The sequence below is a fragment of the Pristiophorus japonicus genome, chromosome 17, assembly GCF_044704955.1.
Source record: "Pristiophorus japonicus isolate sPriJap1 chromosome 17, sPriJap1.hap1, whole genome shotgun sequence".
Classification (NCBI taxonomy): Eukaryota; Metazoa; Chordata; class Chondrichthyes; family Pristiophoridae; genus Pristiophorus; species Pristiophorus japonicus.
In genome coordinates, this window is record NC_091993.1 from 78,981,482 (window position 1) to 79,004,460 (window position 22,979).

General features: G+C 43.6%; 1 protein-coding gene across 7 annotated transcripts in view; it reads left to right on the forward strand.

The window, feature by feature from the left end:
- pacsin1b (protein kinase C and casein kinase substrate in neurons 1b) overlaps window positions 1-22,979 on the forward strand; it is a 406,522-nt gene that overhangs the window by 30,108 nt on the left and 353,435 nt on the right. The window contains exon 1 of one of the 7 annotated variants that reach the window (XM_070858876.1): window positions 22,836-22,851. The exons of the other annotated variants lie outside the window; for them this stretch is intronic. The gene's annotated coding sequence lies outside the window, so the exon portion shown is untranslated. Of the gene's footprint in view, window positions 1-22,835; window positions 22,852-22,979 lie in introns of those variants that run through there. 7 annotated transcript variants of the gene reach the window in all.

Consider the following 22,979-nt stretch of genomic DNA (forward strand, 5'->3'; position numbering starts at 1 on the left):
TCACCCTTTTCCCTGAATCTGGCTGGCTTGGGAGCTTGAATATGAGCAAACTTTCTCCCCCCTAGGTTGGGTCCCCTTTCCTGATCTTGCCAAACTCTCCTGACCCATGTATTTCTTTCCTTTAGTCCCTAAACTGGACAGGAAGTGAGCACCTTTACCGCAGTCTCCCTCCCTGTTCAATGCTTGTCCGATAGGGCTGCCAATTAAGCTGACTATCGTCCTTCCTCAAATGAAAGTTCTCTGGCAACTAACCCCTGCTGAATAGGGCTATCCCAACAATAGTAGGTGTGGATGATTAATGGGATGTTAAAACAAATTTGCTTTGTCTAAGCAATTTGAATTCTAAATCACTTCTCCCGGAGCAACTGATAAGAGAATTTAACTCCTTGCGAGCAACATTTAACTTGATATTTTAATATCAATTATACCAAGAGCTTTCCATTGCAAAATAGTCAAAAAATCATAGGGAGAGCGTATAAAGCATAAAGATAGATGCATCTTTTATACTTTATTTTGAAGTAGCCATCTGTTTCTTTGCACAGAACAGCAAGTGTAAATGCTCTGTTTGCCTGTGGTATGGAGTTATTTGCTTCTTGTATTTAAAATGGATCCACTCACGACGATATTTAAAAATAATGCTTAAGATGGATGTCATTCTGTAGCCCATTAAAGATCTTGCCATTGACAATAGATCTGAGTTTGTAAATGAGTGCTTGACTGCTGTACACTTTAAAATGCATCTATTAACCTGCTATAGGATGTTTGGAAAGCAGAGGTTTACAAACCAGAAAGCAAGGAGAATCTTTGGAAATGATGTAAAGCTTGCTTTTTCATCTGCAGGTCTGTGCTGCTGTGTTCATCTGCAGACTTGCAGTAGTGCCCTTCAAATGCCTTTCCTAGAGGGCAGCTGTCTCCTACCCCAGCATTACTGGCTTAAAAAGGAGTAAAAGTGATATTAAAAAAAAATGTGCACTCTGACTTTGTGTCTATTTATTTAAAGCAACAGGAGCCTCTTTGTGATTCTAGATGACATTATTTGGATGCAGGTCCTTTGTTTTTGTTGAAGCTTAGAATCTGAGTGAGCTGTTCTGGTTACAAACACATTGGGAACCTTGGCACTGGCACTGTAGAAAATGTGCTATTCCCGCAACTCCCATCTCTGATCCAAGAGAAATGTCGTTAGATGCAAGGACCCACAGCTATTTAATTAAAAACTGAGATCTTATTTCCTGAGCAATAGTTTGAATTGATGTCTACTGTTTATTTAAAAGTTTTGTTTTACAAACTTGTTGTAATGCAATATTGTTGTAATAGTGTGGAGTCGCTTCAATCAAGCACATCCCACAAACTTAATGGTGGTACTCCTATGCGCCTGCTGCTCTTGTCCTTCTAGGTGGTAACGGTCGTGGGTTTGGGAGGTGCTGCTACCAGGGTTTTTATGTGGCTAATCCAGTTAAACTTCTGGTCAATGGTGACCCCCCCCCTGCCCAGGATGTTGATGGTGGGGGATTTGGCGATGGTAATGCTGTTGAATGTCAAGGGGCAGTAGTTAGACTCTCGCTTGTTGGAGATGGTCATCTGGCACTTGTGTGGCGTGAATGTCACGTGCTATTTAGAAAAATAGGTGCAGGAGTAGGCTATTCGACCCTTCGAGCCTGCACCAACATTCAATAAGATCATGGCTGATCATTCCTTCAGTACCCCTTTCCTGCTTTCTCTCCATACCCCTAGATCCCTTTAGCTGCAAGGGCCATATCTAACTCCCTCTTGAATATATCCAATGAACTGGCCTCAACAACTCTCTGCGGTAGGGAATTCCACAGGTTAACAACTCCCTGAGTGAAGAAGTTTCTCCTCATCTCAGTCCTAAATGGCCTACCCCTTATCCTAAGACTATGTCCCCTGGTTCTGGACTTCCCCAATTATCGGGAACATTCTTTCCGCGTCTAACCTGTCCAGTCCCTTCAGAATCTTATACGTGTCTGAGATCCCCTCTCATCCTTCTAAACTCCAGTGAATAAAGGCCCAGTTGATCCAGTCTCTCCTCATGTGACAGTCCAGCCATCCCTGGAATCAGTCTGGTGAACCTTTGCTGCACTCCCACAATAGCAAAAACGTCCTTATCAGCCCAAGCCTGAATATCGTCTAGGTTTTGCTGCATATGGGCAAGGACTGCTTCATTATCTGAGGAGTTGCGAATGGCACTGAACACTGCAATCATCAGAAAACATCCCCACTTCTGACCTTATTTATGATGATTGGAAGAAACATAAACATAGAAAATATGCAGGAATAGGCCATTCAGCTCTTGGAGCCTGCACCACCATTCAATAAGATCATGGCTGATCATTCACCTCAGTACCCCTTTCCTGCTTTCTCTCCATACCCCTTGATCCCTTTAGCCTTAAGGGCCATATCTAACTCCCCGTTGGATATATCCAATTAACTGGCATCAACGACTCTCTGCGGTAGGGAATTCCACAGGTTAACAACTCCCTGAGTGAAGAATTTTCTCCTCATCTCAGTCCTAAATGGCCTACCCCTTATCCTAAGACTATGTCCCCTGGTTCTGGACTTCCCCAACATCGGGAACATTCTTCCTGCATCTAACCTGCCCAGTCCCGTCAGAATTTTATATGTTTCTGAGATCCCCTCTCATCCTTCTAAACTCCAGTGAATACAGGCCCAGTCAATCCAGTCTCTCGTATGTCAGTCCTGCCATCCTGGGAATCAGTCTGGTGAACCTTCGCTGCACTCCCTCAATAGCAAGAACGTCCTTCCTCAGATTAGGAGAAAACTGAACACAATATTCCAGGTGAGGCCTCACTAAGGCCCTGTACAACTGCAGTAAGACCTCCCTGCTACTATACTCAAATCCTCTAGCTTTGAAGGCCAACATACCATTTGCCGCCTTCACCGCTTGCTGAACCTGCATGCCAACTTTCAATGACTGATGTACCATGAGACCCAGGTCTCGCTGCACCTCCCCTTTTCCTAATCTGCCGCCATTCAGATAATATTCTGCCTTTGTGTTTTTGCCCCCAAAATGGATAACCTCACATTTATCCATATTATACTGCAACTGCCACGCGTTTGTCCACTCACCTAACCTCTCCAAGTCACCCTGCAGCCTTTTAGCGTCCTCCTCATAGCTCACACTGCCACCCAGCTTAGAGTCATCTGCAAACTTGGAAATATTACTCAATTCCCTCATCCAAATCATTAATGTATATTGTAAAGTCCAAGTCACTGCCTGCCATTCTGAAAAGGACCCATTTATCCTGACTCTCTGCTTCCTGTCTGCCAACCAGTTATCTATCCACGTCAGTACATTACCCCCAATACCATGTGCTTTAATTTTTCACACCAATCTCTTGTGTGGGACCTCGTCAAAAGCCTTTTTAAAGTCCAAATACACCACACCCACTGGTTCTCCCTTGTCCACTCTACCAATTACATCCTCAAAAAAAAATTATATAAGATTTGTCAAGCAGGATTTCCCTTTCATAAATCCATACTGACTTGGGCCGATCCCGTCACTGCTTTCTAAATGTGCTGCTATTCTATCTTTAATAATTGATTCCAACATTTTCCCCACTAATGATGTCAGGCTAACCGGTCTATAATTATTTGTTTTCTCTCTCCCTCCTTTCTTTTAAAAAGTGGTGTTACATTAGCTACCCTCCAGTCCATAGGAACTGATCCAGAGTCGATAGATTGTTGGAAAATGATCACCAATGCATCCACTATTTCTAGGGCTACTTCCTTAAGTATTCTGGGATGCAGACAATCAGGCCCCAGGGATTTATCGGCCTTCAATCCCATCAATTTCCCCAACACCATTTCCTGCCTAATAAGGATTTCCTTCAGTTCCTCCTTCTCATTAGACCCTCGGTCCCCTAGTATTTCCGGAAGGTTATTTGTGTCTTCCTTCGTGAAGACAGAACCAAAGTACATGTTTAACTGGTCCCCCATTTCTTTGTTCCCCATTATAAATTCACCTGAATCTGACTGCAAGGGACGTACGTTTGTTTTCATTCATCTTTTTCTTTTCACATATCTATAGAAGCTTTTGCAGTCAGTTTTTATGTTCCCAGCAAGCTTAGAGTATAAGCCCTTTGTCCTCCTTTGATGTATTGCAAAATTCTTCCAGTCCTCAGGTTTTCTGCTTTTTCTGGCCAATTTATATGCCTCTTCCTTGGATTTAACACTATCCTTAATTTCCCTTGTTAGCCATGGTTGAGCCACCTTCCCCGTTTTATTTTTACTCCAGACAGGGATGTACAATTGTTGAAGTTCATCCATGTGATCTTTAAATGTTTGCCATTGCCTATCCACCGTCAACCCTTTAAGTATCACTCACCTGTCTATTCTAGCCAATTCACGTCTCATACCATCGAAATTCAGGACCCTAATCTCTGAATTAACTGTCACTCTCCATCTTAATGAAGAATTCTACCATATTATGGTCACTCTTCCCCAAGGGGCCTCGCACAACAAGATTGCTATTTAGTCCTTTCTCATTACACATCATCCAGTCTAGGATGGCCAGCCCTCCAGTTGGTTCCTCGACATATTGACATATAAAAAACCATCCCTAATACACCAGGAAATCCTCTTCCACCGCATTGCTACCAGTTTGGTTAGCCCAATCAATATGTAGATTAAAGTTGCCCATGATAACTGCTGTACCTTTATTGCACTCATCCCAAATTTCTTGTTTGATGCTGTCCCCAACCTCACAACTACTGTTTGGTGGTCTGTACACAATGCCCACTAGCGTTTTCTGCCCTTTGGTATTCCATAGCTCCACCCATACTGATTCCACATCAGCCAAGCTAATGTCCTGGAAGCTGAAGATGGTTTCCCTGAGAGGAACTCCTGCAGTGATGTCCTGAGGCTGGGATGATTGTCTTCCAACAACCACAATCATCTTCCTTTGTGCTAGGTATGACTCCAGCCAGTGGAGAATTTTCCCCCTGATTCCCATTGACTTCAATTTTACTAGGGCTCCTCGATGCCACACTCAGTCAAATGCTGCCTTGATGTCAAGGGCAGTCACTCTCACCTCACCTCTGGAATTCAGCTCTTTTTTGACCGTGTTTGGACCAAGGCTGTAATGAGGCCTGGAGCCAAGTGGTACTGGCGGAACCCAAACTGAGCGTAAGTGAGCAGATTATTGGTGAGTAAGTGCTGCTTGATATCACTGTTAACGACTCCTTCCATCACTTTGCTGATGATTGAGAGTAGACTGGTGGGGTGGTAATTGGCCAGATTGGATATGTTCTGCTTTTTGTGGCCAGGCTATATCGGAGTAATTTTCCACATTGTCAGGTAGCTTGGTTAATTCTGGAGCACAGGTCTTCAGCACGACAGCTGGGATGTTGTCGAGGCCCATAGTGCTCATCTTGATATCATGTGGAGTGAATCGAATTGGCTGAAGACTAGCGTCTGTTATGGTGGGGACCTCAGGAGGAGGCCGATATGGATTTTCTGGCTGAAGATGGTTGCAAATACTTCAGCCTTGTCTTTTGCACTCACGTGCTGGGCTCCACCATCATTGAGGATGAGAATATTCATAGAGTCTCCTCCTCCAGTTAGTTATTTCATTGTCCACCACCATTCATGACTGGATGTGACAGGACTGCAGAGCTTTGATCTGAACCATTGATTGTGGGATCGCTTAGCTCTGTCTATAGCATGCTGCTTCCGCTGTTTAGCATGCAAGTAGTACTATGTTGCAGCTTCCCCAAGTTGGCACCTCATTTTTAGGTATGCCTGGTGCTGCTCCTGGCATGTTCTTCTGAACTCCTTATTGAACCAAGGTTGGTCTCCTGGCTTGAAGGTAATGGTAGAGTGCCAGGACATGAGTTTACAGATTGTGGTGGAATACAATTCTGCTGCTGCCGATGGCCCACAGCACCTCATGTGTTGAGCTGCTAAATCTGTTCTGAATCTATGCCATTTAGCACAGTCGCTGTGCACAGAACATGATGATGGGTGTCCTCAGTATAATGATGGGACTTCGTCTCCACAATGACTGTGCAGTGGTCACTGCTACCAATGCTGTCATGGACAGATGCATCTGCGACAGGTAGATTGGTGAGGACGAGGTTAAGTAGGTTTTTCCCTTGTGTTGCTTCTCTCAATACCTGCCGCAGGACCAGATTGTCAGCTAAGACTCGATCAGTAATAGTACTACCGAGCCACTCTTGGTGATGGACATTGAAGTCCCCAACCCAGAGTACATTCTGTGCCCTTTCTACTCTGTGTGCTTCTTCCAAGCGGTATTCAACATGGAGGAGCACTGATTCATCAGCTGAGGGAGGGCGGTAGGTGGTAATTAGCAGGAGGTTTCCTTGCCATGAGACTTCATTGGGTCCGGAGTCAATGTTGAGGACTCCCAGAGTCACTCCCTCCCGACTGTATACCACTGTGCCACCATCTCGGGTGGATCTGTCCTGCCAGTGGGACAACCTGCCTCCCACTAGTACTTTGCAAACGTGGCTGGAGGAGTCCATCTTTGATATAAAATACCATATAATTTTCAGCAGCTAGTGAGCAGCTGAGGTTCAAATGCATGTGGAAATTAATATGTTTTTCATCCAATGGTGTTTTTGTGCAGAATGTCTCCAATGAACACATTTCTGAATTGCTGTTTGCTTTGCCAGTACTGTAGTTCTGTGAATGCTGGAACTTTCTATAGGGGTATGTGGTAAAATAGACAATATCAGATTGGCCGGCATTATATGCCCTACCCAATTGAAGTCAACGGAAAGGAAAATTGGCTTGGGTCTATAATTGCCGGCCAATCCAATATCGTTCCTATTTACCCGCATCAAAGTTGAAAGTTCTTCCTTTAAAGAGAGAATCACACATACACACAGATAGACATTATGGGTAGAGGGAAGGAGAAGGAGCTGGGAAGAGAAAGGGAGAGAGACCCTGTTGAATGGGGTGAAGGTGAGAGAGAGCAAGAGGGACACACACACTGTTGGGTCTCTGAAGAGGAAGGAAAATGAGAGTGATTCTGTTGAGTAAGACTGGGTGTGATTGTTGAAACGAGGGAAATATGATATTTTGGGGAATGTGGAGAGGGAACATTCTTGGGAGAAATAATCTGTTGAAGTGGTAGAGAGAGATCTTGTTCAGGGAAGAGACGATGGGAAGAGAGAGGCAGGAGGCGTCTCTGGCCTTGATTAGAGGGGCAGGATAATTGCTGTCCATGTTTAGCTGACCCATGCTGTAAAGCAACATGCCGTCTGTCACACTGAGCAATATCATGGGAGGTCCACTAGTAGTCTTTCAATCTTTTAAGTTCTAATGTGGCAATGGCCATGTTGCTAACATTAAATCTAGGAAGAAAGATTAAAGCATTGAGGTTACTTTGATGTGTTTTTAAGAGGGAAAGATATTGATTTGATTTTCTCCCTGCTTTAGAACAAAGTGATTCTTTGAATATAAAATATTTATCTTTCACTTTTTAATGTACATTCTCCTGGAGCCCCTTTTTTTGTTCTTTTCCGTTCCTCGCCCTCTAGTAGCTTCTAATCTCTGGTTCATCCCATTCCTGTTTGGCAGATGAGTGCTAAACTCTGCACAATTCCATATCCATATCTAGTCCCTTAACTGAACCAAAAGAAGGTACATATCTGTCAAAAACCTGCCAGTTTTTCCAAAGTATGATGCACCATCTATAGCCTCACATGACAACAGATGAAATTCCTCTTCCATATTGTGATATGAGATGACTCCTCTATCTTGGAGCCCATGCATTCTATATCCTTTCTATTTTAAATCATGGTGCAGTGGTGGGATTGAAGGACAGGATGACCATTCAAGTGCAGGTATATCTAACTAAAGACCCACTAAACTGTGCAGCACTTTTAAACTGAACAATTATCCTTTTGCATGTTTTTTTTTCGTAGTTTGATGGTCATGTACGCTGTAGGTGGGCCAGCCCGACCTGCGAGTGAACATCTCCGCAGGTCGAGGCTATAAAAAGAGCTGGAGCATGCTACTGCAGCTTCCAGCGCGAGTCTACACAAATGTTGGAAGTGGGCAACTGGGTGACGCCATCAGGTTGCTGTTTGGAGTGTGGGCAGGAGCATCGGCGGGGCCCTGGTACAGCAGAGGAGCATGGAAGGTCGTGGCGGACTTGCGACGAGTGATTGGGGCGGAGGAGTGATCAGGGTTCATGGCTGAGATTTGGTGGGTGATCATGACGGAGGTTCGTCGAATGTTTCGTGCAGAGGTGCGGTGGGAGATCGTGGCGGAATTGTGACGAGTGCTTTTGTGGCAGAGGAGCGGCAAGTGATCGTGGCGGAAGTGCGGCGAATGAGGGTATGGGACCCGGAAGAGCTGAGGGCCCAGGGGCAGCACGGGCCAGCCCACACTGCAATATGTGTGCGCACTAGGTCCATGCAGCAGAGCAGATCTCCAGTCGTCCTGGTTAGCCTTTGCCACTGGGTAAAGGCCGAGTTCTGTCAAGCCCGTGTGGTGGCTGGTGTGCAACGGTCACCACACATTTAAAAAATCCACGCGCAGGCATCTACCACCTCTTCAATTGGAGTTCAGGACTGGAAAATCGGGTCCTACATTGAAACATTTGTGAACTCATGTGGAAGCAAGTCATCCTCGTTCGAGGGGCCACCTATGATGAACTAGTTAACCTGTCTTTGCTTTTTTGCAATTTTTCACCAATTGCAGAATCCCCAGGAAGTAGTCTGATCTGGCATCACTAAAGGAGTCTGGATTGAAAAATTGAAAACAATTAAATTAAATTAAATTAAATTGCCAAGCTGTAGAATTTAATACCAGATTAACCTTAATAGTTGCTTTTCAAAGAAAATAACACATTACAACATTCCATCATTCCATTCAACTGCCTATAGATACAGCAAGTAAGGATTGCCAGGTTAGTTTTGCTGTTTAGAGAGGAAATGGAAATTGACTGGTTTCTATAATAAGTGGCTGATCCACATTGCTAATTTTACACCTGGCGTCAAGTTGAAAATCTACCCCTCAAGTACAACATGGCTGCCCTTACAAGGTTGGGGAAAGGTCAACTTAAAGTATTTTTTTCTAAAGCTATTTTACACCTTAAGGCAATTTATTCAGGCAAGGTCTTGTTATCTATTAAGTAAAGTTTTGTGTTTTCAATCACGGTATAAAACTTTCTTTAAAATCACTGGTGGCAAAATGCAAGATTATGGGCTCAATTTTCCCCATGCCGTTTTTTGGCATACTGCCAGAGTTACGTCTGTTTTTCTCCCCAACTACTCCAAAAAAAAAAGTAGCAAATTTCCCCATTCCAGTTTTTGAAATTGGTGGCGCGCAGCCTGTCCTGTAGCCTCGGCGGGGGGTGGGTGGGAGCCTAATGTCTGTGCCGAAAAACGATGCCGTCCCTTCTGCGCATGCGTGAAAAAAAAAAGGACGTTTTTGATATGATTGCTATGGGCGCGCATGCCCAGTACAGCTCCTGGTCTGCATTTGGCCATTTTTAAAGAGCCAGTTGTGTGTGAGAACTTTAATTCTCATTGGAGAAATCAGAGCTGCAATATAAGATGCAACGCGGCGCAAGGACCAAGAATTTCTTACAGGATGAAGTGGAGGCATTGGTTACTGTGATTGAGGGCAGATGGCACGAGCTGAACACCAGCAGAGGTCGCATAAAAGTTCCACCAAAAGAAATGAAGAAAAGCTGGAACCAATTTGCAGAAGATTACTGTGCAATGGTGACCACTTCGACGTCCAGAGGCCAGTGCAAAAAGAAGTGGCAGGATCTTGGTCAAGTAGTTAGTGTAAGTAATATTTTCATTTATTCAATGGAATTGCAATTGTAAATGTGACCAGCTGTGTACGTCCCACCCAGCTGAAAGGCACCCTTTTTTTTTAATAATTATATTTTCATCTTTGCAGAGGAAAGTGGTACACAATAAAAGGGAAAGAACTTGAACAGAAGGTGGCCCGGCAAATTTGCAGCCACTGACACCCTTCAAAGAGAGGGTTGCTGCTTTGATGTGTTCTGCCTGGAGAAAAGCAACCACCACTGCACAAGCTGGATCCGCACTCGAGGGAGAGGGTAAATCCTGCAAATTCCAGAGTCTGGCTTTGCTAAATGTTAAGTACTGCGTGGGCTAGCCATGCTTCGGTTCATGGGGATGTCTCCGTCAGCTACGCTTCGGTTGATGCAATGTGGTATCATTCATCGTGGTTCATCAAATCAGCCTGCTGCCTGTGCTGTGTGAGCCTATTCATGCCACCCACCCTGCCCCCTCCTCTGCTGTTAACCATTTGTCTGTTCTGTTATATTTTGTAGAATTTGAGGCTAACCCTGATGATGCAGAAGAAGATTCAGATGTGGACGCGCCTGAAGAAAACATTTTCCAATCCCACCTTCCAGACCAAGAGCATGGGGAGGGGATGGCTGAATCCCCCACTGTTGTATCACTCTGGAGGAGGTGCAGGTGCCACCCATTGAGGTGCCAGCCCCTTCCCTGAGTGGTATGAGTGTTGGTGGGACATTCCGTGGTTTCCCACCGTCCGAGGCTGCGGGTCCCAGTGGGATGCAGTGAGCCACACCCAGGGTGAGGAGGGGAAGAAGAGCTCAACAGTGCTCTCCTGAGGTGCAGGATCTGACAGATGTGGTTCAGATGATGACAATGAGTGCAGAGAGCATTGACTTTCCCCGATCACTCCTGGACACCATCAGTGGGGTGGGTGATGAGGTGTTGGGAGAAGTAACAACGCGCTCTCGAGAAATGGGAACACTGTCCGGGAACATGAGGGAGGGAATGTTGCAGGTAGTTGAGACACCATCAGGGCACATGAGGAAGGGAACATCGGAGTTAGCTGCTGCAATAAGGGAACGCGGCCACTGACAGAATCAACTGCCACTCCCATTCCAATCGCCAGACCAACCTCTGAAGAGGCCCAAGCCAGGCTCTCCACATTACCCGAGATGTTCGAAAGAATAAGCTTGGTACCAATCCAAGAAGTGTGCACCACCACCTGTGGGCAGGGGTGGAGTCACCAAGACCAAACGCAGCGGGCAGTCTTAGAATAAGGTGGAGGATAGATGGGTGCAGCCTTTCTTGGCTGCTATTGTTATTACTGTTGTAACTGTTCTCAAATTAAAAGTTTAAATTATGTAAATTTAGAAGTTAGTAAGTGATAATTTCTCGGTAAACTTTAAAGTTTGATACAAGAATATTTTTATTAAAATTAAGTACAAACAAATGTTAAACTTTTGAATAAAATATATTTTAAATGATAACCGAATCATTTCCATAAATTTTTTCCATTATTAACAACTTTTTGAAGTGAACAAGAATCATTTCTATCATTTGTTCCATTAACACAACACAACATTACGGAACAGGTCCAAACAGTAAACGTCGTCCATTTGGAATATTTTCCGTTGAGCCTTCAGGCAGCAAAGCGTTCACTGATGAGCTGCTGGCGCAAGGCACAAGCAGTCGTTAAAGGGACACGACGACCCGCCTTCCTCTGCTGTCGTGCTCCGGGTTCAGGTAGTTACATGGCTTCCTCGTCCTCCTCCTCCTCCTCCTCCTCCTCCTAGTCATCTGCATCTTCCTCCTCATCAACAGCCACTCTCCCCCCAGGTGGGTCTTCTACTACCAGTTGCTGCTGCCTCATGATGGTTAAGTTATGCAGCATGCTGCACACAATAGTGAACTGAATGATAATCTCAGGGGAGTATTGCAAGTGGCCTCCGGAATGGTCCAGGCAACAAACGCTATTTCAAGCTGTCAATGGTCCCCTCTATTATGCTGCATGTCGCCATGTGTGATATGTTATATTCCTAGTCCGTTTCCGTCCGGGTTACGCGTAGGGGCGTCATGAGCCATGTGGTGAGACCATACCCTTTGTCTCCCAGTAGGCAGCTCTTTCCTTCTGGCTGCTGCTGAAACATGGCAGATATAACGCTCTCGCGTAGGATGAACGCATCATGGGTACTCCCAGGATATCTTGCATCGACTAACATGATGCGATGCATGTCTTCACACACGAGCTGCACATTAATGGAGTGCAAGCCTTTTCTGTTCCTGTACACCTTGGAATCCTCCAAAGGTGCTCGCAAGGCGAAATGGGTACAATCAATGCAGCCCTGTACCTTCGGGAAGCCAGCAATCATGGAGAAGCCCACAGCCCTTTCATGCATTGCATGGGTGGTCATGGGGAACTTTATGTAGTCATTCCTCCAGGCATATAGTACAGCAGTCACCTGCCGAATGCAGATATGTGTTGCATGTTGAGAAATAACGCACACATCTTCAGTTGTAGCCTGGAACGATCCAGATGCATAGAATGAAAGCGCAGCTGTAACCTTCACTTCAACTGACAAAACAGTCCTCCTGACGCGTCTAGGTTGCAAGTCTGTTTTTACGAATTCACAGATCTCATTTATAACTTCTTTGCGGAAATGCAGCCTTCTGACACTGCATCACTCGGGTGCAGGTACGAATGCCTGTCTCGATATACCCGATGTGAGTAAGGCCTCCTACCCATCACCCTACGTGATCTGAGGTCCCTCGTGATAACGTCGAATCAATTGTCTCCTCTGCAGTACCATCATGCCGAAGGCTTGCATAAGGTATGGCATTGCCAGTATTGACCCCATGATTAAATTGTACCTTTGCAAGAAGCTCAAAATGGCAGGCAGGACAAGATTCTTTGTTCTCCCTCCCCAAGGTCGACGCCCTAGTATGGACCACACCCAGGTGTGAGCAGGTTCAATGATCGGGGAAACCCCCCCCCCCCCCCCCCACCCAACCTCCGGGTTTCATTTGATGCGTAGTGTAGGCTTCTCGTGCCTTCCATTTGCCTTCCACACACACCACCCCCCAGCCACAGGCTTCTTTTGTGTTCGGGCGAGGGACCAATTCTGCCGGCCAATGCTCCGACCCTCGAGCCCGGTTTGGAGACATTCAGTGGTGGTGTGTCAGTTTTTAAAAAAAAATGAAAACTTAAAGAATTCCATTAAACTTCCATTTCCTGCATTTTAAGTTTGAAAAAAATTAAGCTTGATGATGCATATTTAATGTGTTCTTGACTCCCTCCAAAACTTGGCATTAAAACAATGGCGTCTTTCTGTGCCGATTTTTTTTTTAAATGTGTGCTGGTTTTTCTTAAGTGCCCAGAAGATTTTTCAGGTGTGGTCACATACGCAGTCCTCAGAGAAATTTAACTTGGCCAAACTTCCATAATTGTGAAAAACTGGCGCAGGCATCAGGTTATGCACCCTGTCACACAAAAAAAAAAATCGTAACTTACTGAGTTATGCTGGCGCACAAAGATTGGGGAAACTTGGATTTTTTAACTTAGGCCAAAAAAAGAGGCACACGCCAAAAAAAGGTGCAAATCACTCGGGAAAATTGAGCCCAATATCTGTACAGGTGATGTAAAAATAACGAGAAGTGCCTAGAAGGGCAGTGATCATCCTCTATTGATTGGACTTGAATTATAGTGATGAAATCATAAGCAATGTGGTAATGGGACACGAATCAAATCATCACAGCACTCTCAAATCACAGAAATGGAGTTGTGGACAAGGCATGCCACTTTGTCTGTTAATAGAACTGTTTAGTGTTATTCAATAGCTGTGCGTGGGAGAATCAGTTAGGTAATTTAAAAATTTAGCTATGGCTAGAATTTCAGAAATGTTGGACCTTATGAATATTAAATCTTGTATCTGGCAAGTGTACAGTACATATTTAAATCATTTGTCAGCTACTGTTTTTAAAATGTGGTCCTTTCCCTTCACCCCCCCCCCCCCCCCAAACTTTCCAATTTATCCCCTGCTATCCTGTAAACTGGATTTGATGTAGTACAGATGCCACTCATCATGTAGTATTTCACCTGAATGTTTTTAACTTTGTTATTGGGTGTGGGAAATGCTGGCAAGGCCACATTTATTTCCCTGAGATGTTGGTGGTGAGCCTTCTCCTCAAACTCCTGCAGTCCCTGTGGTGATGGTACTCTCACACCTTTGCTGTTAGATAGGGAATTCCAGGATATTGATCCAACGACCATGAAGGAAGTGCGATTATATGCCTAAGTCAGGATGACTTGTAGAATTTGGAGATGATGCTGTTCCCACAAGATTGCTTCCCTTGTCGTTCCCAGTGCTGGACTTCTAGGGGGTAGCAAGTGCTGTTGAAGTAAGCTTGGTGAGTTGCTGCAGTGTGCCAGTAGTTAGTACAGTGTGCCAATGGTGGAGGGGGTGGCTATTGAGTCCTGTGACAGTGATGCTGATCAAGCAGATTGATTTGTCCTGGATGGCAGTGAACTACTTGAATGTTGCCATCCAGGCAAGTGCTGAGAATGCTTTTAGCCTTGTAGATGGTGGGAAGGCTTTGAGGGGTTGAAAGGGGAGCCACTTATCACAGAATACAAAGCCTCTGCCTTGCTCTTGTCGCTACAATGTTGATCTGGCTGGTCCAGTTAAGCTTTTGATCAACAGGGACAAGAAATAGTCAATCATCCTGAGTGAACCTAGGCAGTGAATGCCAACAGTCTATGATTGACCTGTGGGGACATCACAGCCAAGTGCTATCCTGTCCTCATTTGATGTTCACATCTGCACAATTTCCAGTAAAGGTTACTGGTAATCAAAAATGGAAACTGGCTGTTTTATCCCCTATCCTAAACCCTGGGACACTGAAGTTAATTGTAGCATCTCTACTGTTATCCACACTGAGATCAGTTAACTAAGCAGCGATCGGGCTTCCCTAGCCATGTTTCATGCTGGGCAGCAAACTTGGAGATCTTTATTCTGAAATGAATGTCATCTTGGCTCAGTTGATAGCATTTTCAAGTGAGACAGAAGGTTGTGGGTTTAAGCCCCACGATGGACTTGAGCACATAATCTAGGCGGACACTTCAGCAAAATAGTGAGGGAGTGCTGGTTCTTTGGATGAAATGTTAAACCAAGGCCCCATGTGTCCATTCCAGTAGTTCAAGTAGATGTTAAGAACACACGGGTGTTTTCCGAGTGTTCTATCTAATATTCTTCTTTCAATCAACACCATTAAAAGCAGTTTAACTGGTCCTTCATCTCATTGCTGTTTGTGAGACCATGCTGAGTGAAAAATACTTGCTGCAGTTGTTGCAATGGTTGCACAAAAGTAAGTCATTGTACGTGAAGTGCTTTGTGATGTTTCTGAGAGACTTGTTTCGGTGCTATATAAATAAAAGTTCTTCTGTCCATTTGAAAGCAGGTCTGCTCATCTACAACACTCAACTTCCCAGCAATTTCTGCACCTCCAACACCCATGCTATATAATTGAAATCCTTATTATGCCTCTTCTTATTTCCATTGTAACTGCAGCAGTTACACATGAACATAATTATGATCTGGAATTCAGTCCCTGAAAGGGTTGAGGAAGCAGATTCAATAATCCCTTTCAAAAGGGAATTGGATAAGTACTTGAAGGAAAAACTGCAGTGCTGTAGACAAAGGGCAGGGATGCGGGACTAATTGGACAGTTCTTTCAAAGAGCCAGCACAGGCACAACGGGCTGAATGGCCTCCTCGCTGTGTCATTCTATGAATGCAATTATTATGGAGTGTAGATCTGTATGGTTCAGAGATGTTTACAGCACATCAGAATCAAAATTTTAGCATTTGGCACCTTTTTTGTCAAATGATTTGGATCAATTTAAAATACTATTAGCCAAGCAGTTGAGAGTGTTGCATTCAAATGATTATCAGGGTCACTCTGTTGACTACATATTATTTTTAGCAAGCTGTTGACATTTTGGAGCATTGGATGCAAAATGGAAGAGAGTTTTTAAGTAGTTTGCAATACATGACCCTAAATATTACTGAGCCTCTTTGTAGACTCTCTTATGTTATTGTAAAACACAGTAGTTCTTCTCTCTCTTTTCTCCCTTCTTCATTTGTGCAATCTGATCTGCAGCTTCTGTTTGCAACGTAATTACCTGGGAACACAAGCCTTGTCTAATCCCAGTCTCAAAGCCGTTCAATATTGCAGATAGGTTTCACAATAACATAAAACGATTACAGGCGATTTGCTGTTGAGCGCATTTTCAGTTGGAATTTATGCTTTCACAGTTACCATGGATCCAAGGGCTGGTCCAGTGATAAATTGCTTTGAAATCAGACACTTTTTTTTAAGTAAAGAAACCTAAAAATTACTTCCCTAAAAGCCATAATTGAATCTGCTTGAAAACATTTAGAGACCTCTATCAGACCGTACTTTTTTTTTAGACTTGTCATTACATCCTGTACGTTGTTTCTGTAGAAACACTGGAGGGAGTGAAGGGAAGAAGGGTTATTACTTCATGCAACTTTGCTGTTAAGTAGAGCATTCCCTTAATTACGCAGATATAGAATATCATAGATGTGAAGCCAACATTAACAATCTGTTAATTCCAAAATGCAGTTTGTGAGATGGCAAGCTGATTCAACTGACTACAAACAACACAACCATAGAATGGAAGGTTCCAAATGAAACTTTAAGCAGTTTTTCTCTTTCAGATGTTTATTGACTTGTCCAGCGATTTTGATTTCAAATTTTGAAAATTTGCAGTTTTCTTTTGAACTCCTATGGTAGTTCTGCAATGCCTGTGTCCCAAAAGGTTAGATCCAAAACAGACTTGATACCTCAGAGGTAAAAGAAAACCATGACTGGTAGAAGTCTGCAATTAAAGCAGAAACGATTGGGAATACACAGCAGTTCAGTCAGTATCTGAAAGAGAAGTGACAGGTTAATATTTTGGTTGAGAATTTGATTTCCACCTGCTGTGCATTTCCAGTATTTTCCCTGTTTTACTTGACATACTTCAGTTTTTGTTCTTCTGTCTGCAGCCATTCGATTAGGATGAATACTCTTGATAATCCTTTTTCTGTAAAAAATTGAATTCTCCACAGGGGGTTGGTTTCTGAAAGTTGTTTCCTCCTTTTCAGTGTAATCCCCAATCCACTTCTCTGTGAATAGCATAGATGCATTTAGGAGGAATCTAGATAAGTATATGAAAGAGAAAGGAATAGAAGCATATTTGGATAAGGTGAGATGAAGTAGGGTGTGAGGATGCTCGTGAGGAGCATAAACACTGGCATAGACCAGTTGAGCCGGATAGCCTGGTTCTGTGCTGCAAACTCTGGGCTGGAATTTAGGCTTTTCTGTTTTTGGGGTGAAAATGGAGGCGGGGCGGGAAAGTTACCGGCAGGGAGCAGTTTGCGCTTTAGTATGGCAGTTTGGGCATCTGGGCCCTGCATCAGGGGGGGTGTAGCACTAAGGGAGGCATTGTACATTTTTCATGCCGCAAGGATGGGAAACTCGTGAACTAAAGAGCCGGGTATTGTGCACGCCGAGAGGGGGAGCGGGGGGGGGGGGGGAAACATTAAACCCCCCCCCCCCGCCACAAAAACATTGCCCATACCGCCACAGCACAAATTGCTACAAAAATTAAAAGAACAAACACTCGCACATACTTTTGTAGCACTTTACCTTCCTCTGTGCCGCCGGCTATGCTGGAATGCTCTGATTTCCAAAGCGGTCATTGCGGATGGATGGATCGGGCAAAAGTCAAATCTTCTGCCAGTGTCGCAACCAGAGGCGTTGCACACCCGGCACAGCTCTTCCCGGTGGTGCTGCTCAGTGCCGCAGCAAAACCCGACTGGAGGATCGCGAGGGGGCACAGGAGACCTCACCGCCGCCTTCTATGCTGCTCAGGGGTGAAACCCGGAGCGTAAAGGACTGGAAAAACCAGCACTCTAATTCCCTGTGGAAGGCAAGATGGCCGATTTTTAAAAAAATTTGCTTTTGGTGGACGTTTGACTGTCAGTGGGCGGAGTGTGCCTGTCATCCATCCAACGTCACCGGCGAGAGGCCAGAGCCATTAGCATGGTCAGACCTCATCAAAGTCCCTGTTGATTACAACCTCAGGATGTCCAAAAGCGTTTTGCCGGCAATGAAGTACTGTTGAAGTGTATTCACTGTGGTAATGTAGGAAACATGGCAGCAAATTTGCACACAACAAGGTCTCGCAAACAGCAATGGGATAAAGGGTTGTGAATCTGTGGAATTCTCTGTCCAAGGAAGCAGTTGAGGCTAGCTCATTGAATGTATTCAAGTCACAGATAGATAGATTTTTAACCAGTAAAGGAATTAAGGATTACGGGGAGCGGGCAGGTAAGTGGAGCTGAGTCCATGGCCACATCAGCCATGATCTTGTTGAATGGTGGAGCAGGCTAGATGGCTTACTCCTGTTCCTAATTCTTATGTTCTTATAAATGACCATAAAAACTGTTTGGTGTTAGTTGAGGACAAATGTTGGCCAGGACAGCGGAAGAAATCCACTATTCTCTTTGAATAGTGCCGTGGGAACATTTATGTCCATTTGAGAGTTCAGATAGAACATAAGAACATAAGAAGTAGGAGCAAGAGTAGGCCATTTAGCCCCTCGAGCCTGCTACGCCATTTAATAAGATCATGGTTGATCTGATCTTGGGCTCAGCTCCACTTCCCTGCCCGCTCCCCATAACCCTTCACTCCCTTATTATTCAAAAATCTGTCTATCTCCACCTTAAATATATTCAATGACCCAGCCTCCATAGCTCTAGGGCAGAGAATTCCACAGATTTAGTGACTCTGAGAAGAAATTTCTCCTCATCTCAGTTCTAAATGGGCGACACCTTATTCTTAAACTATGCCCTCTAGTTCTAGATTCCCCCATGAGTGGAACCATCCTCTCTGCATCTACCTTGTCAAACCCCCTCAGTATCTTGTATGTTTCAATAAGAACACCTCTCATTCTTCTAAACTCCAATGAGTAAAGACCCAACCTGCTCAACCTTTCTTCATAAGTCAACCCCTTCATCTCAGGAATCAACCTAGTGAACTTTCTCTGAACTACCTCCAGTGCAAATATATCCTTCTTTAAATAAGGAGACCAAAACTATGCAATACTCTTGGTATGATTTCACCAATACCCTGTACAGTTGTAGCAAGACTTCCCTGCTTTTATACTCCATTCCATTTGCCTTCCTGGTTACTTGCTGTATCTGCGTACTAACTTTTTGTATTTCATGCACAAGGACCCCCAGGTCCCTCTAGTGCAGCATTTTGCAATCTATCTCCATCTAAATAATTTGCTTTTTTATTTTTTCTGCCAAAGTGGATAACCTCACACTTTCCCACATTATACTCCATCTGCCAAATGTTTGTCCAATCACTTAGCCTGCATATCCCTTTGCAGATTCGTGTGTCCTCTTCACAACTTGCTTTCCCACCCATCTTTGTATCATAAGCAAACTTGGTTACATTACACTCTGTCCCTTCATCCAAGTCGTTAATATAGATTGTAAATAGTTGCGGCCCCAGCACTGATCCCTGTGGCGCCCCACTAGTTATCATTTGCCAACCGGAAAATGATCCATTTATCCCAACTCTCTGTTTTCTGTTAGTTAGCCAATCCTCTATCCATGCTAATATATTACCCCCAACCCTGTGAGCTCTTATCTTGTGCAGTAACCTTTAATGTGGCACCTTATCGAATGCCTTCTGGAAATCCAAATACACCACATCCACTGATTCCCCTTTTATCCACCCTGCTCGTTACATCCTCAAAGAACTCCAGCAAATTTTGTCAAACGTGATTTCCCTTTCATAAAACCATGCTGACTCTGCTTGAATGTATTATGCTTTTTCAAATGTCCTGCTACTGCTCCCTTAATATTGCAATCCAGTATTTTCCCAATGACACATGATGGGTTAACTGGTCTATAGTTTCCTGCTTTCTGTCTCCATCCTTTTTTTAAATAGGGGCGTTACATTTGCGGTTTTCCATTCTGCTGGGACCTCTCCAGAGTCCAGTGCATCCACTATCTCTGCATCCAGTTCTTTTAAGGCTCTAGGATGCAGGCCATTAGGTCCAGGGGACTTGTCCACCTTTCATTCCATTTTACCAAGTACTTTTTCTTTAGTGATAGTGATTGTTTTAAGTTTTTCCCCCTCCCTATAGCCCCTTGATTATCTATTATTGGGATGTTTTTAGTGTCTTCTACCATGAAGACCGATACAAAATATTTGTTGAAAGTCTCTGCCATTTTCCTGTTCCCCATTATTAATTCCCCAGTCTCCTCTAAGGGACCAACGTTTACTTTAAATTGGTATCCATTACTGTCAGGCAAGACTTATTGCCAAAACTTCCTAGCCATCAGGAAATAACCATCAGGAAATAATATCCATTTGTTGTTGTAATGGATAGGTGTAATTGCTGTGTGTATATATTATATATAGTAAACCTGCTTAGAAATATAAACTAGTTTGTTTCAAAAATACATGTGAGCAAACTAAGGGAGCTAGGGAAGCCAAATCTGGATTGTAGCACTGTGTCTGGGGATAAGCTAGATGGATCTAATGCCTGCATATGTAATGTAAATAAATGAACAGCTCTGATAGTGTGACAGCTTTAAGCACTGTAGTCCATAGTATAAATCTACCTCGGTTACTAATTAAATGGGCTGAGCTCTGAGGGTATAAGGATGCAATTGCTGCTGCTGACCCTTTCCTCACCGTAATATTACTGGACGCAAAGTGGTTGATTCATTATCATAAACTGCACTATTCCACCTTAATGGTTTCATGAGTTACCAAGTATCAGTATCTAAAAAGCATTCTTCATTTGAAAATTCCTTACCAAGTCTGTGCTGCATATTAGCAGCATTTTAATGTGTTGCTGTTCTATGGTACATCAGTGGTGTTCATGCAGTCATTGTAATGAAGCCTTAAGATAGATCCTTTAAATGTGTGCCAGTTGTACTTGTTCCAATAGTTGTGTGTTGTATAATTAATATGGTATAAAATAATACTATCCAGCTGAGAAGAGCTTTCCAGTTGGGATATGATCTGAAGGAAGGAAGAGACTTGATGATGAATGACTCGCGTGATGGTGTTCCTGTATAGAATTGCCATGTGACAGGACTGCACATCACGCAGATCAAATCTTTCACTCAAGAGCCTTATTTGTACTATTTGTTCGTGCCTTGCAATTAGCATTTCCTATAATCTCGGCAGCTGTCGGCAAACCAGATGATTGATTTTATTCACTTTGTTGGCAACATCACAGAAGTGGAAAACAAATTGCAAACTATCCTTCGAGCTTTGCAGTCTCAATTTCTCTTTGCAGAGAATAACTATTCCAAAAAATGATGCTTTGAGCATATTGGTGCGAAGGTTGTAGCACATTTTTAACACTACAAACAAGAGCTCTCTATCTCTTTGACTGTTATTTATCATTAAAACCTTGGCTTCTATCAGCTCCCACCATTACAGCACTGGTGTAGTGTCAGTGATTCAAAAAGGCCACCTCTTCCTGTCGAGCTGTATGGAGCCATACAAGAAAACCTGAGCTACTTTTATCTTGCTCTTCAGCAAGAGCAAGGATTTGAGCGTGGATCTTGCACAGCTCGTGGCAGCATCAAGATAAACTGCTAAGACTAGCAGCCAACCACAACTGTTTTTTAGTAGGTTTCTGGACTCTGCTAATCTTCCTGGGAGGTCGGTAACGTGTTGTTTCACCAGCAGCATTGCTGCTGTTGGTGGTGATGTTGCGACACGTGTGCACGGATATTCTTTGTATGGTGACATCAGGTTGAAACATCATTGTCACTATATCACACATGCATGTTGGCCAAACCGGCACAGCCAATCTGCAGAATAGTAAGTCCCATAGTACATCCACTTTGCGGGAAGACCACTGCACTAACAACACTTGAGGGAGTGGCAGGTAAGCGGACAACCCCCAAGACCTGGCTGCAATGGAAAATGCTTGATGGTAAAATTTTCATGACTAAAATCGCTAAGAGACAACTATAGCTGTCCTTGCATTGCTAACCTGTATAGCTCAGGCCACTGTGATTGGAATGACAGGGCAGAGCCAATAGCAAGTATTGCTGACAGCAGTTACTTCCCTTTGGTCCCATCAGTAAACAATTTTAGAATTGCCACTGGATTTTCAAATTGCATCTGATCATAACTAGCCAGGTTGACTGATGTTGGAGTGAGGAATCATATTGTTGTACCCTACTGTATTTATTCTGTTATTCTATATCATTATAACCTCATTTGGAAATGTAAAGTCATTTGATGCCCATTCACTATTTGCCTCTTAAATAGATTGAAATAAAGGTGTGAATTACAACCTAAGTGATAGATATATCCTGAAATCTATCTTAAACTTGCACTACTGCCAAGTTAGTAATGTATAAATAAATAATGTACTATAGAGACCTGTTGCTGTCACTATCCACTGCCTAGACTAAGTCTCCATGGACCTGTCCACCATTCCCATGGTTTCCTTCAAAGGCTAAACTTCCAATGGGAGGCAATTAACACTTTAAGTACCAAAAGATTATTCAACCTTTACACTGCTTAGTTTTAGACAAAATGAGGAGATTGTCACTGAACGAAGCAGCACACTAAGTGGTGCTTATACTAAGCCATCCGGGGAGCTTACACATAAACTGTTTCTAGAGTTTAGCCTCCTTTGTTCAAAGATAGTCAGAATAAATTGTAACTTTGCAGATTTCAGTTACCCACTAGCTGTCTTCTATTTTTAGAACAATGTAACCAAGTATTACCTCAAGAAAGTCACGTGTGTTTATGCCAGGTTGGATCACCTGTTGCCTCCTGTCCCTGTACAGTGAAAGTGGTGAGAAATTGCAATTATTTAACGGGTTTGAACCCCTCATTTTGTTTTCAGTTAGTTTTCTGTTTCTTTCCTCTGGAGCAGGTCTGGTGATGCAGCTTGATGCACATGACGACAGTGACCAATGGAGCACCTCCACTTACGAACAGTATTATTATTATTTAATTTGGGATTATTGCTCAGGAAAATTCTTAGTTTGTTCTCCTCTGGGGTTTCTGAAGTTATTGATGGATTAGTACAGATTTGTTAATTCTTGTTCAGATATTGTAATATGTT